The sequence below is a fragment of the Orycteropus afer genome, unplaced genomic scaffold (assembly GCF_000298275.1).
Source record: "Orycteropus afer afer isolate SDZICR_OR568_19922 unplaced genomic scaffold, OryAfe1.0 scaffold00713, whole genome shotgun sequence".
In the NCBI taxonomy this organism is placed as follows: Eukaryota; Metazoa; Chordata; class Mammalia; order Tubulidentata; family Orycteropodidae; genus Orycteropus; species Orycteropus afer.
In genome coordinates this window covers 365853-374483 of record NW_006922300.1, presented here as the reverse complement: position 1 = coordinate 374483, position 8631 = coordinate 365853, and positions in this window count along the sequence as shown.

Here is an 8631-nt window from a genome sequence, read left to right as displayed (position 1 = left end):
ACAAATATACGGTTGGCACAACACCTGGGCCAACGTTTCGCTCTGTTATACGTAAGGTCGCTAGGAGTCGGAATCTACTCGATAACACCCATCAATAACAACAACTACTACACCTAGACTCGAATCCAAACCCATTACCACAGAGATGATTCCCACTCCCAGCAATGCTACAGGACAGTGCAGAACTGCCCCACAGGGTTTCCAAGGCTGTCATCTTTACAGAAGCAGGCTGTCACATCTTTCTTCTGCGGAGTGCCTGGTGGGTTCAAACTGCTGACCTTTCAGTTAGCAGCTGAGCACTTAACCACTGCACCACCAGGGTTCCTCTACAACAACTATGCCAACTCCTTATTCTGATAATTTGTAATTAACAGCAAATAATTATGCATCTACACTGCCTTTTTAGGAGAAAATATAGGTCATTGTTACTGGACGAGGGAAAATTCTTCACAGAGCAATGCCAGTAACAAATGTACAAGGGATGACAGAACTGGACAACTTCATTTGCAACCTCCAATGTAACAATGATTCAGAGAAGGTTAATCGGTGAATGTTAAAAACATTACGTGAATGGCTGCTGTACAACACGATATTTGGATGTGGCCAAAGTATCACCAAATTACTTCATTACAACAGGAAACTGTACATCTAGAATGGAAAGCCTTTACCCAAGTGATAAAACAGCATCTGAATCATAGCTCAAGCAGACATTCTATGTCTCTGATCTGATGCTATATGAGGTATACACCACTACCTAAGAAATATTCTTGCCCTAAGTGTTCAACCTAAACAAGCCTGTAGACTTAACTTCCTATTTACAACTAACATTAAGGTATAAACAAGTTAAATTATACCACAAGAAAACAGAGAAATCGAGAATGCAAGCCTTCTATACACAACTCGATTGGTTGCTTCAACAAGTTACTATCACGGGTGGGGGTGAGATGGAGGAGTACACAGTTCTTCTTAAAGACACAAATGAGGCATAATCAAATGCAATGTATGTCTCTTAATTAACTAGTTCACAAAGTAACAGCTATAAAAGACAGTGCGGAAGTCTGAGTTTGGGTAGCTAGCTGATAACATAAGGAACTCTGGTGGCACAGTGGTTAAGGTACTGGGCTGCTAAACAAAAGGTCAGTGGTTCAAACTCGCCAGCTGCTCCATGGGAGTCAGATAAGGCAGTCGTTTTCCTAAAGACTGACAGCCCTGTAAACCCTATGGGGCTGTTCTACTCTGCCCTCTAGGGGTGCTGAGTTGGAATTGCCTCCATAGCGGTGGGTTTGCCTTGGGCAACCCTGGGGGGCAGTTCCACTCTGCCCTCTAGAGACCCTATGAGTCGGAATCGACTAGATGGCAATGCATTTTTACCTGATAATAAAGTTATTGTTAATTTTTAAATTTTTATTTAAGAAAATATTTTATTGTGTTTTAGGTGAAAGTTGACTCAGCAAATTAGATTCCTATTTATCAATTTTTGTACAGATCGTTCCGCTGCCATAGGTTACAATGTCTGCGATGTCGCGGCCCTCATTATTGCCATTCTGTTTGTTGTCTCCATTGGTCTAGCTTCCCTGCCCCATCTTGCCTTCTCATCATTGCTTTTGGGTAAATGTTGACCATTGGTCTAGCAGCGTTGTTTAAGGGAGCACGTTCCTCACGTGCGACAGTGTTTACTGTATAAGCTAATCTATTAATTGACTGAAAGGAGACCTAGCAGTGGCTTCAGTTCTAAGTTCAAAGGGTATCTGGGGGCAACAGTCTCCATCAGTCCAGTAAGCCTGGTCCTTTTTTAGGAGTCTGAGTTTGGCCTTCATTTTCCTCTCACTCTGATAAGGTCCATCTATTGTGTCCCCAGTCAGAACGGTCGGGAATGGTATCCAGGCACCATCTAGTTCTGGTGTCAAGTCAGAAGAGGACACGGTTCGTGTGGCTGTTAGTCCTGCGGACTAGTTTCTTCTTTGAGTCTTTGGTTTCCTTCATTCTCTTTCGCGCCAGAGGGGAAGAGACCAATGTCCTATCCGAGATGGCTGCTCACCAGCTTTTAGGACCCCAGATGCTACTCACCACACTAGGATGCAGAATATTATCTCTATGAACTATGTTATGTCAGTTTGACTGAGTTGTCCCCAGAGACCATGGTCCCAAGCCCTTTAACCCAGTAAACCAACCCCAGAGTGTTTCCATACGTCTAAGAGGTCTCTAACTGTGCCCCCAACGTGCTTTATTATATACATGAATGTAACTTTTTTAGATGTAATCGTAGCATTGTGCTTATGTTAGAAACTGTCCTTTTTTTTTTAGTAGATCAAGTATTTATGGGTGAAGTATCATGATGTCTCCTAATTACTTTTAAATTGTTCAGCAAAAATATATAAAAAATACACCTATCTCCACAGACCAAATGCTCACAATTGTTGAAGCAGGCACACAGGTTTTCACAGTAAGTTAGGAAAAAATGGTTGGCTACAACAGGACAACAAATAAAGTCTAGGAAGTCCTCCAAAATTCAGAACAAACAGACCAAGAAATGGAAAATCTGAGAGAAGACTGAGATAGAGGACCAAAATCAAACAGGAATCCTCATAAGAATGAAAAAAACAGAAGGATGGACAGCAACATAAATATTCTGATTGAATCACCACAGGATAATGGATGAAAAATACCCAACTTTGGACACATTCTTGTGGAATTTCAGGACACCAAAGAAAAAGAGAAGATCCTAAACTCTTGCAGGAGAAGGGTGGGAAAAGAGGTCCCCTACAAAAGAACCACAAGAAGACTGTCATCAGGCACGTGTTTCCTGAGTATCACTGAATGCAAGAAGACTACAGGAGCAACACCTTCAAAGTTATGAAGGAGAATGACTTTCAAGTTGGAATTCTACACTAAGCCAATCAAGCCTAAGAGCAACATAAAGGCATTTCAGACACGCAATGACTCAGAAAATGTGTCTGTTATAAAGCTTTGGGCTGCAAGTAACAGAAAATTCAACTCAAACTGACTTAAACAATAAGAAAATGTCTTGTCGCATATAACTGGACATCCAGAGGCAAGGCCAGCTTCCCTCACAATGCAATCACTAACTGGACAGGTTCTTTCCATCTCTTCGATCCACCACCCTTGGTGTGTAGGCCTGGTCCTTCAGTGTGAGGTTACAAAAGAGCTGCCAGCAGCAACGTCATTATCTATAGCCACCGAGAGCACACTGAACCTAAGCCCTTTCCTTCAGTCTGATTGGATCATCCGAGATCATATATACACCCCTGATCGATAACAGATGCCACACTCAAAAGATTAGATAGAAAACTCAGGGGACAGAGAGTTTATGTTCATGGGGAAGGAACAATTAGGAAAACAAGGTGCGGTGTAGTAAATTACTTAGTGTGGCTTTTCTACCCATAAGTCTTTGTAAAACTCCAAGGTGGGAATTGCTATTAGCAACTGAGGAGATCCTGATTGCCCACCTGGAGTATTTCTGTTGGGAGTGGCACAAAACAATGTTCTGGGAGATGCCCACTCTCTCTCAGGTGCTCAGAGTTCTGATGCTATGATTGGCTAGTTTGGCCACTCTGCCAAGCTCAAAAGGAGGCCTCCTGGAGGCAGAACTCTCTCTGACTGCTGGTTGAGGAAGACGTGCTGCCGCAAGAGACACGTGCCCCTGAACGAGACACGCGTTGCTGAGTGAGACACCGAGGGGCCAGCACTGCTGGGAAAGAGACTGTGAGAGACTGTTGGCTGAGGGACGGTGGGCTGGGAGAGAGGCTGAGCATTTTTCCTGAACTCAAATTGTAGCCTGGTGCTTCCCTAATCAACCTCGTAATCTGTGAGTTCTGTGTGGCCACTGCAACGAATTATTGAACCCGGGAGAGAGGTGGTGGGTGCTCTGGGAGGAACGGTTGGAGAAAGGGCTGGAGGGAGGCAGCATGTCTGGCCTTGCAGTAACAGGCCTTGGGTTACTGCTGGTAACCCTGTCTTCCTCTTGTGGGATTAGAGGAGGTCAGAACATGTGGCCTCCTTGGCCTTTTTGCACAAGGGTAAGAACAGTTGCACAACTCAAAGAGTGTCATCATGTCACGGAATCGCACACGTGGAAACTGCTGGATTGGTTTATGTTCTGCTGTGTGTATCCTCAACCAGAAGAAACAACAAGTTATGTGTGTGTATATACCTACAGAACAGATGCCAAGGGACTGTACTAAATAAGGAGCCTTTCTAGATTAGGAATCAGGAAGAAAGGTGAACAATAACAGAGCTCTGTCAGGAGTAAGGAAGGAGAGAACAGGTGTGGGATAAGTAACAGCAGTGGCCACTATAGTTTGCTACCCATGTGCTCTTTCCTAACAAGTTATTTAAGGATGCATCCCAGAAAACAAGGAAGTAAGCCAAGTGAAAGGAAGACATGGGTTCTGGGAAATAGTTATTCCAACCTAAGAGATCACTGAAGGGAAGCTGCAGGGTGGCAGCTGTGTGCAATCTTAAAGGGAACATTTTTGTCCAGACTCTGCAGGAGGAGGACAGAGAGCTGCAACAGAAAGGCCTTTGGGGCAAAAAGCATCATCACAGGAAATAAAAAACAGCATGACAGAAAATTTTAAAACAAGATCAAGGAATAATATTAAAGAGAAAAGAAAGGCAATTAGAAACTGCTGTTGTTGTTACGTGCCGTCAAGTCGGACCCGACTCATCGCGACCCCTCCTTGGATTGCCGAGGCAGTATCACTACGGAAGTAGATTGCCCAACCTTCCTTCCGAGGAATGGCTGGTGGGTTTGAACCGCCAGCCTTCTGGTTAACAGCCAAAAAAAGCTAAACAAGAAAGCCAAGGTCCAAAGATGAAAGATATTAAATTCTGGCGATGGTTTTAAGCAGATGATGGTCTAAGAAAAGAGAATCTATTCGACCTTGATAGTCATTCTCCTTTGAGAGGTCCAGTGAGTGCAGCACAAACTTATCAAAAAAGAAATATAATCCTAGCACCATTGCGCCGTGAACAGTATTTGCTGAAGTATAATATTGTAAACATGTCTACTGACTTTGAACTTTTAGAATTAACCTATGACTTGGATAGGGTTATAGGCCAAAACAAAAATGTTAACTACTGTAACGATGTATGTGTCCAAGTGTAGCTTTTAGGAGGTAAAAGGAAGGTAGAAGGAAAAGCAGGCTCCTATTAGCCGGTCTCACACAAACTACTGACTAAAGAGGAAGGCATGAGAAACAGTGTCTAAAGTTACAGAGCAAACATGAATGGGAATCTCAGCGGGGAGGAATGTAAGCTAAGTCATCTTCTTTCAGTTCAGGGAGTTAATACAAGTAATTCCCTAAAGCTGGCAACTCAAGATGGATGAATAAGGATTTAGCTTTGAAGGTAACCATCAAAGGAACAAAGTAGAAACAGTTAAAATCCTTCATGGTTGGGGTAGGGAACAGGCGGGGGGAGGGGTAGACTGTTGTTTTTAAGCTCTCTTGATCTGACTTGTTACCAACTGATTGTAATATTTTTATAAGATTTAAAACCCAAACCACTGAACTCTTCAATAGCTTCCTACTGCTATTACATGGCCATCCCAAATGCTGCATGAGCTAGCCTGTGTCTCTCTCTCTCTGACCACACACCTCCTGCCTCCAGAACCCCCTTCTGCCTTCCAGCCCAGGGAAGCTACTTTCCAGTTCCTCGGTGGACTTCACACAAGTTCTCCTCCAGCTGGAATGCCTTCCCTGGCCCTACACCTTGCCTCCTTTGGAGCACTCCTCAGTTCCCAGCTTCTGCACTGCTTCCCACCTCCTCCAAGGATGATTCCTAATATTCTGGATTGAGAAACTGGATGTTGATGCTATTTACTGAGATGGAGAAGATAGGAGAAGGCGAAGGAGCAGGCATAAAGGGGAAACAATCCCAAGTTCTGCTCGGGACTTGTAAGTTAACAACTCAAAGGGCCATACCACCTACAGAGCGACAAAGACAGTGGAAAGAACGGAAATGCCTCTTCCCTCAAGGAAGCCTCAGCCAGGCCATGAAAGGGCATGTCACTGTCATTGTAGGAGAATGGTGTAAAAACGTGAACCGCGGGGCGGGGGGCGGTTAGAGTTATGGACAGGTTTGACTTTTTCTCCTTATACATTTTCTGAATTTCTCTCCATGGAACACACATTGCTTTTATAATTAGAAAATGCAAAGAAGTTATTTTCATTTTGAGGGAAAGTGATGACACAAATCTATACTTACTGACACAGGAGTATCACAATGCATTGGTGAAGAAAGAAGGCAAGTTACAGCAGCATGTAGTATCTGATCCCTTTACCGAGAATGACACGTGTGCATGTGCACAGGCACATAAAGGAAGACTCTGGAAGGATGTGTGAAATACTAACAGCAAATTATTCACCAAGCTATTATTCACCAAGCAATTTATGTGCTATTAGGGATTGTTAAACGATGCTGGATACATTATTTTTTGCATGATATCTACAAAACATTATGTGTATTAGCCAATCCTTGTAATTTTAATACATTCAACAAAGCCGTGTTGTTTTCCCTCCTTTTACTCAGCCTTCCTGTGCGATCAGCTTTCTCTCACATTACTACTAGTTCAGTGCTGGCTGCTTTTACATCTCTAGTGGCATGGGATAATTTAAACAGGACAAGCATTCTTAACCTCTCTCTGCCCCGGACTCCTCAGAATATTTTCAAATACACCGAAATCAATGAACAAAACATTGGTGACAACCTGGTGATAAACAGTATGCGCTTCTTTATCCAACCATTCAATAACCAGATCTGGGGGAAGGAAAAAAAAAAAATACTGCCATGGAATCAATTCCGACTCATAGCAACCTCTGTTGGGTTTTCGAGGCAGTAAATCTTTACAGAAGTAGATTGCCGTATCTTCCTTTTGTAGAGCAGCTGGTGGGTTTGAATCACCAACCTTCTGGTTAGCAGTCAAATGCCTCAGGCCCTGCGCCACCAGAGCACCTTAATAACCAGATCTAGAGGAGGGGGTCTAATAATGTCCCTACTTTGGAAGTAGTGATGAACGTGAAACACTACTTCAAAATACCTTGACAACTGGATCATGAAAGGCACCGTCTGTGATCAGTCACTCTGGCAACAAAGTCACAGAAACTCCTAACAAGACAATGGTTTGTGGCTGAATTTTCAGTTAGAGGGTAGTAAAAATGAAGATGTAATAATGTTTTTCCCATCCTTGAACTCTGAGCTCTAAACTAGTTCCCAACCCTCTGATTCCTTAGCCTCAGACCAGCCTCTCAGTCTACAAAAAGATACAGAGCCAACAGAATGGCAGTGGCCCCACGTGGTAGAATTTCCCACAGTGTTTCACTTTTTATCTTTGATGCATGTTCTAAGTTTTCTATAATGCTGTTTTCCTTCTGTAATTGAGAGAGAGAGAGCCTATAAACACTGTTTTTTTTATTTGTTTTGCTTTAAGCAACCTGGAAGGGTAGCAAAGGTATCTTCCACAGTTGCTTACAAGCTATATTAACGTGTCTTATAGCATGACAAGACTTTAAGAAAAGGCTTTGACCTTGGCTAGGGACTTAAGCGCTAGGATGACTTTAGCTTGTTTCCATGTTCTTTCAAGGCTAGAAAAAAAAAATGCACTCGATTGGTTTATTTTAGAGTTAAAAGGAACAAAAAAGACAAACTGTCACAACCACAGACGTTTGGTGATTTTATTTGCCAAGTGTAATTCCAAAAACAGCCACAAATATTAGAGGAAATTAGTACTTAATGTGGACTAATACCTTCTGCTGTTTACAAAAACACAAAAAGCAGAAACACAAAAATTTCTGTTTAAAAATTAGTTACCAAATATGTGTAGGGAAATTACAAATATAACTTCTTGACGTAATGTCAAAACCTAAGTGCACTATAAACTCAGAAGAAAATTCTGACGCTACTCGCATGCAGACAGCTGCAAAGGAGGCAGGCGCTCCTCCTGGAGGGAAACAGCACCACACACCCAGACCACTCAGAAGTCTAGAATTGGGCGTCTTTTCTGTAGAAAGCGTTTGCAAACACAGAAACAAAAATATCTTCTTCTCAGTTAATAGGATCCACGGATATAAACACGAAGCAGATGCCAATCCTTGTCCCTCAGGGCTCCAGCGGGGCTTATGTCATAAAGATGTTGGGACACGTGTGAGTGGAGGAACAAGTCTCCAACCACCAACTCCCACCAATCCCAAAGGCCAACCGCTGAGTGAAAACAGAAGGTGTAGAACGCTACACCCCACACTTTCAAGTCTATATTGCCACATGTAATGACAGGATAAAAACTGGCACGGAAAGGACCCATGTCATCTTCAGGCTATGGGCTACCTCTGGGAGGCAGACTGGAGAGTGGAAGGTGGGCTGGATTTAGCTGGCTCAGTAATGAAAAGAGATGGACCCAAACACGGCAAAATGGTGACACACGTGAAGTCTAGGTGGTAAGCATGCAAGCGGCTACCATCTGAGCAGACCGTCTGGCCAGGGAGGGCAGGGGTGTGGGGATGCGAGCAGCAGGCAGAGACGGTGTGGCAATGGCAGGCAGCCATGAGCAGTGGATGACAGCTGGAGCACACTTTGATACCTTGATACTTCCCTTGATACCTCCCTTCACCACCA